This window comes from Papio anubis, chromosome 8, assembly GCF_008728515.1.
Source record: "Papio anubis isolate 15944 chromosome 8, Panubis1.0, whole genome shotgun sequence".
NCBI lineage: Eukaryota > Metazoa > Chordata > Mammalia > Primates > Cercopithecidae > Papio > Papio anubis.
This window is the reverse complement of record NC_044983.1, coordinates 132244330-132258448: the sequence shown is the minus strand read 5'-3', so window position 1 is coordinate 132258448 and position 14119 is coordinate 132244330. Positions and strand designations below refer to the sequence as shown.

The 14119-nt window shown below is 36.5% G+C and overlaps 1 long non-coding RNA gene across 2 annotated transcripts in view; it reads left to right on the top strand.

Moving 5' to 3' along the window:
* The window catches only part of LOC108587390, a 63333-nt gene that overhangs the window by 29545 nt on the left and 19669 nt on the right, over positions 1-14119 (top strand). For both annotated transcript variants that reach the window (XR_002524045.2, XR_004185959.1), the window contains exon 2: positions 11277-11421. This is a non-coding gene — a long non-coding RNA (uncharacterized LOC108587390). The remainder of the gene's footprint in view (positions 1-11276; positions 11422-14119) is intronic.

The window sequence follows — 14119 nt, the reverse complement described above, 5'->3', positions numbered from 1 at the left end:
GACACTCAGACATACTCTAGCTTCGATCTTCTAGGATTCTAAAATGACTGTGAGGGTTCTTCATTTGAATACATGTTTAATGTTTCCTGATAAAGAAAAAAAAATAAGTCTCATCAATTGTCTTTATCATTATGTCAGAGACATGTGAACCAAAGCGATTCCATCTTAATTAAACAGTAGCTGGGTAGAATGAGGCGCAAACCTACTGGGCTGCATTCCCAGATGGTTAAGGCATTCTAAGTTACAGGATAAGATAGTAGGTTGGCATAAAATACAGGTCATAAAGACCTTGCTGATGAAACAGATTGCAGTAAAGGAGCTGGCCCAAACTCATGAAAACCGAAATGGCGATGAGTTTGACGTCTGGTCGTCCTCACTGCTTGCTACACTCCCACCAGTGCCATGACAGTTTACAAATGCCGTGGCAACATCAGGAAGTTACTTTATATGGTATAAAAAAGGGAGGCATGAATAATTCCTCCCTTAGCATATCATCAAGAAATAACCATAAAAAAAGGGTCACCAAGCAGCCCTTGGGGCTGATCTGCCTATTAAGTAGCCATTCTTTTATTCCTTTACTTTCTTAATACACTTGCTTTCAGTTTGCACTGTGGACTCTCCCTGAATTCTTTCTTGCATGAGATCCAAGAACCCTCTCTTGGGATCTGGATTGGGACCCCTTTCCTGTAACAATTAGAATGACCTGGGTTTTAGGCCAAATACACATGGGAAAAAATATGTTTACGACAAAATATTTCCAGAAAAGTGATTTGCAAACTCATATTGAGTAATTGGATGTTGGGTTTAATCTTTTCTTAGGGCACTTTTATACAGTGAGAGAGAGAGACTGGGAGGGAGGGAGGGAAAGGGGAAGAATGAGGAGGAGAAGAGGGAGAGGATGAAAGGGGAGGAGGGAGAGAAGGGCAGGGGAGAAAACGAGAGAGTTCTTCCTCCAAACTATTTCTTAGATATTTTCAATTTTATAAATGCTTTCATTCCTTCTGGCAACAGCAAAATGAACAAGCACATAGTATGGGGAGAAATGCGGCCCCATAAAAACTGCTCCCAGTGAGTGGGTGATGGCCTCCCTCGGAACCCATAAATGTTTTATCAGCAGGTTCTGCTTCCTCAGAGTCAAGGCTGGGCAAGCCTAGTAAGTGCTGTTGAAATGCTGGAAGTGGCAATCTTATTTGAAGAAGAGGTCGAGGAAGCAATCCAAGCCCTGTTTCAATGACTAGGATTTGCAATGCACAGAGCCCAGTGAGTGGCACTTCAAACAAATTCTACCACTCCATACTGGGATGCAAATGTCTGCTTTGCTGATGCCTTGTTTCCCTAAAGGGGAAAAGCCATAGGCACCTTCATATGGTGAAACCGTTGACAGTGAAAAAAAGAAAAATTAAATAAATAGTGAAAGGAAAGCAAAAAACAACAACATGCAGGGGATGGTGCTTGTGAAAAAGATCATTCTCTAAGAATGAAATGGAGCCTTTCCACTATAGGAAAAGGTGGATTTGGGCAATGCCTCCCACTGGTAACCCCCTTCCACTTGATCCTTGAATGTAATTAAAGTAAATTTTAGCATAAACCCAAAGTCAATAACAGATTACAAGAGAAGAAAGGGATTCTGTGAACATAGCATACGTCAGTTCATCATAGTCTGTATATGTAAGGGCATTAGTGTATTAGTAGTGAGGGAAGATTGAAGAAAATTTAACCATTTGACATGATCTTTTCTATATGAGAAAAATACTCTATACATATTATAGATCATGCTTAGGAGGAAATTATGACTAAAATGCTGGAAGTAAGGAATACAAAGAGACTACTACTGGGATTTTTCAAACACAATTTAATAATTAAGAGGGTGTCCATGTCTGGGGCAAAGATGTAGTAAATACTTAGGAGGCACAAAAATATATAAGACCTAGTCATTTGGAATAGAAATTAAGGGAGTGGGAGGTGATACCCAGATGTAAACTATAAATAGTTGTATTCTGCATCCTTTCTCCCTTTCTTCATTTTTTTCTAATATAACCTCTATATTTTAAAAAATGTGTATACCAGACATTGTGCAGCAGATTGCAATTTCCAAGAGCAATTCCACCACTAAATCTCATCACTCATTTTATTCCTGCAATGGGATGTTGACACTTCTCCATTAATCAGTAAGATCTCCTTTACCTCCCCTTGAATATGAGCATGAGCCAGCCTCTGCAGCCAGGTTCTAATGAATATTATGTGAGGCGAATGACTTTTAGTCACATTTGAGATTAGGCTATAAAGGTGATCGAGTTTGTGCTAGAGCAGTTTTCTCTCAGGATAACAGCCATTGAAAGCAGTTGCCATGTTGTGAGGAAGCCCCATCCATATGAAGAGGCCACGTGTAGATATTCTGACCAATAATTCCATCTCAGCTCTCAACTAATAGCATCAATTTGCAGCCTCATAAGTGATCCTTCACATAATGCCATTCTTGTAGCCACCCTAGATGATACTGAGGCAGAGATGAGCTATACTCACCTACCTCTATCCAACTTGCACACCTCTCAGTCAAATAAATGCTGTCATTGCTTTTAGCTACTATGTTTTGAGTAAATATATTAGCAATTACAGAGACATTCTATCATATTATGATATTGCAAGGTTGAATATTACTGATTCTTTCTAATAACATATTCTCATATATTAGACAAACAATATTAGTAAAATTAGATCAATACAAAAATCATGTTTATGGTAAAGGGAGGTGTAACAGAAGGGTAATTAAATTGCTTAGTGATTGATGCCTATTTTAGATGCTTATTGCTCCTGCTAGACTTGATCCTTAGGACAGGATGATTTCAGGATCCCACACTATGTGCCCATGAACATGACCCTTTGTGACAAAGAACCAGTCACTGCTGAGATGTCTCAACAACAACAACAACAAAAAAGGGTTTTCCCATATGCTTATACATTATTTGGAAGATACTTGAAATTGTCACTTGTTAGGCCCATGGTGAGTTGAAAAAGACAACGTCAGATATTCTTCCTCTCTAAACTTCCATCTGTAGTTTTTTTCTTTTTTTTTTTTTTTACACAATCCGTCTTTACTAACAAGTGATTTGTAGAGAATTTGTATGCCATATATGGGCATTCTGATGTGTAAGTGAGAAAATGACATTTGTGTGACAGTTCACAAGCTCTATGCAGATATACTTTAGATATTTGTCCATGCCCAAATGTCATGCTGAAATGTATGTAGTTCCCAATGTTGGAGGTGGTGCGAGGTGTTTGGGTCATAGGGGCAGATCTCTTATGACTTGGTGCTATCCTTGTGATAGTGACAGAGTTCTCATGAGATCTGGTTGTTGTAAAGTGTGGCACCTCCCCGCCACCCCTACAGTGCCACCTCTTGCTCTTGTTCCCACCAGGTACAGTGCTGGCTCCTGCTTCACCTTCCACCATGATTGTAAGTTTGCCAAGGTCTCACCAGAAGCTGGGGAGATGCCAACAGCATGCTTCCTGTACAGCCTGCAGAACCATGAGCCAATTAAACCTCTTTTCTTCATAAGTTACCTAGTCTTGAGTATTTCTTTATAGTAATACAAGAATGCCCTAATACACGTAGAAACCACAAAACAGACCTTAATCTTCTATCACAGTTTCTGGGGCCAGGCACCATAAATATGTACGTAACAGTGCTCCTGGGCCATCAGCCTTGAGTTCACTCTCTTGACTATATTTAAGGTGACAAGTGTTGGATGACAAATTCGTGGAGCAATGGCAGGACTTCATTTTCTTCATGGGTGTGTGGATTTATTGTAATTGTAACTAGCATTGTGTTTAAAAAGGAACAAACCCTTTGGTTTAAATAGAGTGATTAAGATTATTGTCTTTGCTGTGAATAAACACATAAAGGTAACAATACTACCTGGTCTGGGGTGGGAGACAGCTTGGACATTAGGATCTGAATCTAATCTTTTAACAGTCTGAGGGATCTAGGAGAGGATAATAGTGCATTTGAGTAAAAAAAAAAAAACTTGAGAATCTCAAAGTGGGTAAGCAGACTTATTCTGGCAGTCAATAATTCATGATCACCAGTCGTTTCATTGAGTTGTCCAAAGTCTTTACAAGACTTTGTGTCAAATAAACATGGATTCAAGTTGATGCTTGTCCATTAACTTGTTACCGATTATTTAACCTGTAAAAAGCCTAATTAAATGCACTTAAAGTGTATAACAATGTGCTAGGCATGTAACCAGTACTCAGTGAAAGACAGCTTCTAGAACGGCATGCCAACGGGCACCATTACACTATGAGAACATGGCTAGTGTTGTTGTTATCTGAGGGAGTTGGTAGCTCATCCCGATACGATGTCAGACAAAGGATCTATGCCAGAGATGAGGACTTGGGAGTAATGATTATGTAGGATGTAGTTAGAATTATTGGAGTAGTAGATTCAAAATATCCACAAGTTAAACTCAAGGAGATCCAGAGATTAAAGAGACACAAGAGAACCCAACAGTACTATGTATAAGGTTGAGGTAGAAGAGGAAGACACAGAAGAGTTATTGATAGGAAGATATGTAGGAAGAAACAAATAAACTGGGCAAGAACCATGGAAACTGAAAAAGAGAGTTTTACATAGAATCTTAACAGGAAGCCAACAAATATTTGTCATCAATATATTCCACTGTATTCCATTCCCTATTTTCAGTGTGTCTGGGGACCTCTGTAGTGTAAGTGGAATATTTAGCCTAGCTAATAATAACCATAAAACAAGCAATTAATCCTTAATATACTGGAAAGAAGCAGCTTCCCAATAGGTAGATATTTCCCTAGGTGAGTGCTAGAACAGTTAATCCTTATTGTAAGTCAGCAGTGTGTTAGATTTATTTATCTTGGAATGGATTCCTTCAACTCCTGTGGTTTTCTTCCTTATATCTAGTAACTGTCATGCTGAGTGACTAGGTGGGTTTGTTCTGGCTTGAGGAAAGACCAAATTCAAAGGGAAGTGGGGGTCCATTTCTAAAAGGAAGCATTTCCTAACAAAGCCCTGTGGGGGGATTACCAACAGGGTATCTTCTGAGACAAAGCAGATACCACCTTCACTCATCTCTCACTCAGAAGGCAATCTTCTGCACGTGACTAGAGATATTCTAATCAGCCTGCCTAATTACAAAGCCCTGTGAATCACTTTGAAAGAAAAAAAAAAAAAACTTCCCTACAATAAAGGCAAGAACAAAGACAAATTGACAATCACTTCCCACACTAGCGTGTGATAAACCTACCAGCTGGATTGAGACAGAGTGATTCCAGTTTTCAGAGCCCTGAGTGTGAAGACAGATGTTTAAAAAAAAAAAAAAAAAAAGAAGAAGAAGAAAAGGCAAATCAACACGGTTGGAATTTTATTAAAATATGGACTCTACTAAAAACTGTCTAATTCATTAGATAACTATTTACAGGTCACTTGAGGTGTCTATTGGCTTGAATGTATCTCTTCTAGAAGAAGAGATGTATGTGTTCAGAAGCTGTCAATATTATTACCACTGTATTTTATTATTCTTCCATAAGTTTGGGGTTTTAATTAATTCAAAGAAAGCCTTAAACAAATTTCATTTGTAAGAGGGCGCATGGCCTAGTGGTCAAATGGTGGCTTTAAAGCACTTTGATCATAACCATGCAAGGTTGTACCTAGAGTGATGATGGACTCTGGGATTGAATCTCTGCTCTGGCTCAGACTGTCTGTGCCTCAGTTTGCTTATCTGTAAAATGGAAGTGATAATAATGCAACCTTTTTCATAATATTATGTATATGGCTGGGCTGTGCCCCATCCAAAATCTCATCTTGAATTGTAATCCTCATAATCCCCATGTGTCAAAGGAGGGCCCAGGAGGAGGTAATTGAATCATAAGGACAGTTGCCCCCACGCTGTTCTCACAATAGTGAGAACCGTGGAAACGGAAAAGCAGAGTGTTTTACATAGAATCTTTTTTTTTGTTGTTATTTAAGTTCTAGGATACATGTGCACAATGTGCAGGTTTGTTACATATGTAAACATGTGCCATGTTGGTGTGCTGCACCCATTAACTCGTCATTTACATTAGGTATCTATCCTAATGCTATCCCTTCCCCCTTCCCCACCCCACGACAGGCCCCGGCGTGTGATGTTCCCCGTCCTGTGTCCAAATGTTCTCATTGTTCAATTCCCACCTATGAGTGAGAACATGCTAATATCCAGAATCTACAAAGAACTAAACAAATTTACAAGAAAAAAATCAAACAACCCCATCAAAAAGTGGGCAAAGGATAGGTACATAGACTCTTAACAAGGAGCCAACAAGTATTGTGAGTGGGTTCTCATGAGATCTGATGGTTTTTAAGTGTTTGGTAGTTCCTACTGTGTTCATTCTCCCCATTGCCACCTTGTAAAGAAGGTGCCTTGCTTCCCCTTAGACTTCCACCATAATTGTAAATTTCCTGAGGCCTCCCCAGTCCTCTAAAATTGTGAGTCAATTGAACCTCTTTCCTTTCTAAATTACCCAGTCTTGAGCAGTTCTTTACAGCAGTGTGAGAACGGACTAATACCATTATAAAGTGTATGTGAATTTAGATTTATTAAATATTAGAACTATGTCTAACACATGGGTGTACATAAGTGTTAAGTTCCACAAGCTCATGGTAATTACATGACCTTAAGGTGGGGCACAATTGCCACGATCACCAGGAATAGTTTTTACACAATGCATTTTTAGGTATTTAGTTTTACCTTTCTCTGGTACAAGTCTCCACATGCTGTGCTCTTTGCCAGCCTTGCTCTTGTGCTGAAATAAATGCAAACCATTCCATAGTGTGATGAAGATTTTCTTAAATTTACTGATTGAGTTTACTTTTATTTATCAAAAAAGAAATATCCAGATGTCTTTCCTCTCTTGTGGGTCACGAAGTTCGGGATGATCAGTCTTTCCCATTCAACACAGTCTACTACCCTTTTCTCTGCTTATTATTCACCCATTCCTCAAAGTTTCTTTCTCTTGACTGGGCGCAGTGGCTCATGCCCGTAATCTCAGCACTTTGGGAGGCTGAGATGGGCAAATCACGAGGTCAGGAGACTGCTACAATCTTGGCTAACATGGTGAAACCCTGTCACTACCAAAAATACAAAAATTAGCTGAGCGTGGTGTTGCATGCCTGTAATCCCAGCTACTTGGGAGGCTGAGGCAGGAGAATCGCTTGAACCCAGGAGGCAGAGGTTGCAGTGAGCTGAGGTCGCGCCACTGCACTCCAGCCTGGGCAACAAGAGGGAAACTCCATCTCAAAAAAAAAAAAGTAAACAAATACAAATTTTAGATATAAATATTACTGCTAAAGACATACGAATCTTAGTGACAGGTTAGCTGTATTAAGTGACAGGTTAGCTGTATTAATATACTTTCGGGCCATTGATTCATCATTGATTGAATAAAGATTCCAAAGTAGACATTGTGTTTTCACTGTTATAACCCACTCTTATAAATGCTGCAGGTGCAGATCAACTAAGGAAAATTACGTTTAGCCTCTGTTTATATGCTTGCACACTTTACTGATGATGCCTTTGAAAATAGATTCTATTTTGAACACGTGTTTGAAATATATATTTTAAAATGAGTTGAACAATGTTTATTCATAAGGTGTTTTGAATCTTGTGACAGCTGAAGTTAATATTGACCAACCTGTGTTTCAATACCAGCTTTAAGTATATGAAATCCACAATGATACTAAAGGTGTCAGTAATTTACTTATTATCATTAGCACAAGACTTTATGAGACATTTTAATTGCAGATCATAATGACAGAACATTTATAACACTGTTCATTAATACATTATTTAATACAAACCTATGAAAAATTTAATTGCTGTTAAATGAAGTGTACCAGATAACATTCCAAGAGATTCAGTTTGCATTAAAAATAGGGCTGTTTCGTGTTTGATGCTATGGGGTAGTCTAGGGAAATATCACATATGGAAGAGTATTTTTTAATATGAAAATTGTTTCAGTACTTAGCAGTTCAGGCCATTCATGGCATTAAAAATAGTTTCTAATACACTCAGTAGGCATAGTTTTATAAATATTGTTTCAGGAGGAAATTCCTCCATCATTAATTAGCTATCTACTATTGGGCAGATTATTTAACCTCCCTGAGCTAAGTTTCCTCATCTACAAAATTGAGCAATCCTATAGTACTTACCTGTGGCAGAGGATGTAACTTTCCACATTAAAAAAAAAAAAAAAAAAAAACCCTCTTTCCCTGTAGAAGTCTCTAGCGGCTTCATCATCCTGGACCAGTAAGCAACCACTACATCTCAGGGTCATAAAACAATAACCATTTACTTCTTGCTACTGCTTGGTATCCACTGGGGCTCTGCTCAGGCCAGCGGCACCCTCATACCACAACCAAGGCTGACAGGGCAGTGTAATTTGGAATATTGGTAGTTGTCGTGTCACAGGGAAAGAGAGAACAACAAAGCATATGTTTATTAAGGATTCTACCTATGCTAACTATATTTCGGTTTTGATCATTCTTTACTGAGAAAAACAAGTCATGTAGCCCAAGATCAGTGGAGCTTCAATAACTCTGTTTTGACTCCAATAACCCTCTTCTTCTTCATTAACAAAACCATCATTTTGTGCAATGGAAATATACTCAGCTACAATCAAGGGCTCTCTTAATGCTAAAGGTAGCTAAATGCTCCCCATCTCTGGTATTGCAAAGGAGGTATGCTCTTTTTTCCTCATAGCCTATAGTTTCTTTATATTTTCATAAAGGTGTCAACTAACAGCATTCCTGTGTCCTTTTGGAATAGTTCTCTCTTGCAGCATTTATGGAGGGTCAAAGAGGTGTTCTGTTCTCATCAAGGAAAGGTAAACAAGTAATCTAGGCTATACCAGTTACACTCTGTTCTTACAGTTGAAGCACGTGTGAATATCTCAGAGAATATAAAAATGAGTCCCAGACAAAAATAATTTTACTCATAATTAGTTAAATGCAAATTAATAAAATGAGAAGTCAGTTCATGTCAAGCAGCTGGTGAAAATTTTACAAGTCCATTAGTACCCAACTATTTACTATTACCTTTACTGCTGCCACACTGGTCCAAACTGTGTTTCCTTTTGCCCGCCCTTCTAATTGATATTTTTTTTTCCCCATCCTTTCCCTCCTAGAATCTCTTCTCAGTATAGCAGCCAAAGGTGTCCTTTTAAATCTTAAGTAAGATTAGATCACTTCTATGTTTAATAACCTGAAGGATTTTAATGGATCCCCATTCCATCCTGGTAAAAACTAAAATCCTAACATGGTAAGCGAGACCTAAAATCCTTCACCCTGTTACTCTTTTCCTCTTTTCTAACTACTCCTTGTCTCACTTATAGCCTCATGGGTATCTTCGCTGTCCCAAAAACAAACACCCAGGAAAAATTTCACTTCAGTTAATTTGTTCTTCCCTAGCTCCAGCATGTCCTGCTAGATAAATGAATGGTGAGCTCCCAGATTTGTGTGAAGTCAACAAGTTTTTGCTCGCATGCCGATTTCTCAGTGAGAACTTCCCTTAGCACTTAAATTAAACATGCAATCTCACCATCCCTCTGGCACTTCCTATTGCTTTGTGTTTTCTTATTTTTCTCTATAACACTTATCAACTTCTAAAACACAAAACATTTGTTTATACTGCTTATTGTATGGGTTGCTGCATACACATATAATACAAAGAATAAGCTTCTACAATACAAGGAATAAGTTTCATAAGGGCACAAATTTTTTAATCTCTTTTGTTTACTATCATTTCTGAAAATAAAACCAAAGAGTTTTTGGGTTGAAGTATATGGACAATAAACATTTGCTGAAATGACCTGAATTGCCAAGTATTATTAAGAATACAGGGAAATAGGAACTCAGTTACACGGTCAATTAGTATATTGGTTTTCATAACCACTTTGAAGTACACTTCTGCAAAATCTGTTAAAGTTGAAGTGGATGTACTCAATGACTTGGTAATTGTCTTCTAGAGAGGAAATTATCTACAAAGAGAGTCAAAGCATCATCGTTATAGCAAAAACAATAGTAAAAGGAGTTATCTCTTTCTTCAATGGGGAAACATCTAAATATGTTGATTCATTCAGTTAAATGCTATGGAAATATTAAAAATATTAAAAATCTTAAACTAGATCAGGAAAAATATATACGAATACAATTTTTTTTTTTTTTTGACGGAGTCTCGCTCTGTCGCCTAGAGTGGAGTGCAGTGGGGTGATCTCGGCTCACTGCAACCTCCGCCTCCTGGGTTCAAGCGATTCTCCTGCCTCAGCCTCCCGAGTAGCTGGGACTACAGGTCGGTGCAACCATGCCTGGCTAATTGGATAGAAATTTTAAAATAATATTAGATGGATAAAGTTAGTTGAAAAAGCACGCAAGCAGTATGATAATAGTTATATATATCTTATTAAATACATACCCTTATTTGATACTTATCAATATTGATACATAATAAACCACAAGACAAGAATGAGGATGCTATAGACCAACTTCAGGGCAGAGATTTCCTTTAGGAAAGGCATCAGGGTGAGGCTTTAGTTGTGTTTTAAATATATTTTAAGTAAAGAAACTCAAACTATTAAAGTTTATTACATATGGTAAGCATTTGAATACCTATTTTATTATTTTGGATAATTTGATATGAGCTTGGAACACCTTTTAATAAAGACAAACAAATAGGAACATGTCTGAGGCCAGTGAACCCCAATGGCAGCGAACCAACTCTCTAAAAACTTCAGTAACATTAGCACCTGGATATATGTGCAGAGACATTTGAGAAGTATTAGTAAAACCCAAAACAGGCCTTTCAATCAAGCAGTAAACAATTTATATCTCTTTCAACATCTATTGGCTGTGTGACACTGAGAAACTCATTTTGTTTTGTCTCTGAATATCAGGGTTTTTTACAAGTAAAATATGAGGATAAATCATTCCTGCTTTATGTGGTTAAAATGATAATCACTATATTTAATGAAAATTGCACATAGGAAGCCTTCAGTTATTAATTATTATCTCCCTTTATATAGTAAATAAAAATAATCATTACTTTCAGCTATTTTGGCTTATGGGGCTGATCCCATTGGAAGGAACAAGCATTAATCTCTACACTCTCTTGAGGAGACATTTGACATAGTTTATTTTCCTCTCCGATAGAGTTATCGCAGAAGACATTGGCTCACTTTACATTTTCTGTCTATCTCTGTTGATGTCTCTGCTGCAGTTCTCCTCAAGTACTTGTGGAGTGGTCCTTGACATTTACAAAAAAGCTGCAGGAGAGACGTGCAAACGCCGTCAACATGCACCAGACCAGCTCTCTGAAGAAAGAGTTAATGAACTTACTGTTCCTTGGGGAGTTTGAGGTGGTGGTAAGTGGGGAGTCTGAACAGAATTAAATTGCTCTCCTCAAAGCCATCAAGGACTTTCATCAGTAAGAATAAGAAGGTTTGAGATAGGGGAGCTTGGCCTTGCAGTTTTTGTCTTTAAAACTAAATACTTAATTAAAGGAGATGTGGTATAGCAGGAAAATAGTAAACTCGTAGTGAAAAAGCATGTTTTACAGATGTGAATCTTTCAAATCTAGCTGTACAACTCAGAGATATTTTCATTTCAATATCTTCTATAACATGAAGGGGGTAGTCACTTACTTACCAGGTTGATTAGATGAGCATAAGATATTTTTAAAGTGTAGGTGAAATAATTTTTAAAAATATAATCCCCCATAAACAAATTAACACTCAATCCTGGATCTGGGTAAAGAAAAATTAAGAGTTGAATATACAGGATGATACCAAGAAGAAGACAAAGATCAACGCCAAAAGAATGCAAACAAATAAGGCATTCTTCTGCCTGGAGACACCTACCTTCTACACCACAGAGCAGAGAGAGGAGTACCTAGGAGAGCACAATAATATTCCTGAATTGAAAAGACAGAGATTGGAATGCAGGGAGGAACAGGAGGAGGCTGCAGGGTATGAGAGAAGAAGCTACCCATAGAAAAAGCTGCTGATAATAGCATAAGGTTATATCCTTGAGTTTATAACTCTGAGTTGATGAGCTTTGAGCTACACAGGAGTAGGGATCTGTAAGACAAGCAGTTCTAAGAGATTGCTGGGCTGTGGACAAATGAAGGCATACCAATCTGACCTTGAGTCTTTGTTACTACCAGCATATCTAACAGGAGCCCCTAAAGGAACATCCTTTAGTAATAGGAATAAATTAGACCCTGAGTATAACATTAAATTCATTCAAGCAAATTTCACAACTACCTCCAAAACATTGAGCTGATAAAAAAGAAACATACCGGCTCACTAGAATAAAGGCCAACACAGTATAAACAAATATAACAAAATCTAGCATAAACATATAAAATTCAAACTACTTATTATCAAAATAAATTGCTTAATGTGAAGAAGTAGGAAAAAGTGATCTACAACTCAAAAAAATCAGTAAATAGAAACAGACGTATAGATGACAAAGATAAAGGATTTAATGGACAATAATTTTAGAATATTTATTAATAGATTATGAATAGATCCAAGTATGTAAAATAAAGACACGAAGAATATAAATCAAAAGGCATAAAGAAAACAAAGTAGAATCTCTAGTTTTAAAAAATAAAGTGCCTGAATTTTAAAAAGTAATTGGATGGATTACCAACAGATTAGAAACTAACAGAAAAGAAAATATCAATGAAGTTGAAGACACAGCAACAGACACCATCCGCATTAAAGGACCAAGGGAAAAAACACAACAAAAAATTTAAAACAAGCAAAAGCATTAAATAATAATTTATCAGATCCTTAGTAATCTGTAGGAAAATATCAAATATTATCATGTGTACTATTGGGGTACCATCAAGAGGGAAGACAGTTGGGAAACCAAAAAATGATTTAATAAGGCAAAATGATTGTTAAAAACCACATACCTACAGATCCAAGGAGTTCCATTAAACTTAAGAGGAATAAAATCAAACTAGGCCAAGCTCAGGTAATCATAATCAGTTGCCTAATACAGTGTAAAGAGAAGATCTTAAAGCTCTAGAATAAAAAAAACTATGAACAGGAAAGCAAAGATAAATATATCACAGACTTCTCATTAGAAACTATTCAAATAAGAAAAGGGTGAAATTACATTTCCAAAGTGCATTTTCAAACAACAAAATATGTTTGAAAGTAAACATGAAGCCAAAACTCTTTCAGAAACACTAAAGCTGAGAGAATCTATGAGTAGTGAACCAACACAGCCAGACACACTAAATAAAGTGTTTCAGACTTAAAGAAATGTTACCAGAGAAAAACTTGGACTTATCAGAGAAACCTAAATAATAAACATGCATAAATGTTAAGCAGTTTTATTTTCATAATTTTATAATGATTTATTATGTAAAACACAATTAACAACACTGTTTTATAGATTATATTGCATATTTAGAAGTAGAATGTATGATTTCAAAAGCACACAGGAGAGGAATAGGAAATAAAAGTATATCAATGTAACTTTTTACCCTACACGCAAAGTTGTTTAATGTTACTTAAAAGTACATCATGATTATTTCAAAATATGTATTTCAAATTTCAGAGCAATTATTTAAAAAATGAAACAATGTTATCGCTACTATTCCAATGGTAAAAATAAAATGGAACACTAAAAATATACTCAAGTAATCTAAAAGAAGGTATGGGGAGAAAAAAATGTAAAAAATGAAGAAAATGAATAAAAGTATTGTAGATTTAAATCTAACAACATAAATAATTACATTAAAGATGGATAGTCTTAATGCTCCAATTAAAAAGCAAAATGATCAAACTTAATAATAAACAAAGCCCTACTTGTCTGGTAGGAAACCAATTTAAATATAAAGATATTATTATCTTAAAAGTACAGGGATGGGAAAACAAATAGTAATATAATGTTAATAAAAATATAACTGGAGTGGCTATAATAACATCACTAGAAATCAGAATTCAAATAAGAAATATGACAGGGGTTCAAAAGGAAGAAAAACATTTTATAATCATAAAATTTCATAACACTTTATAAAATTGTTAATTTCTCATGAAGACA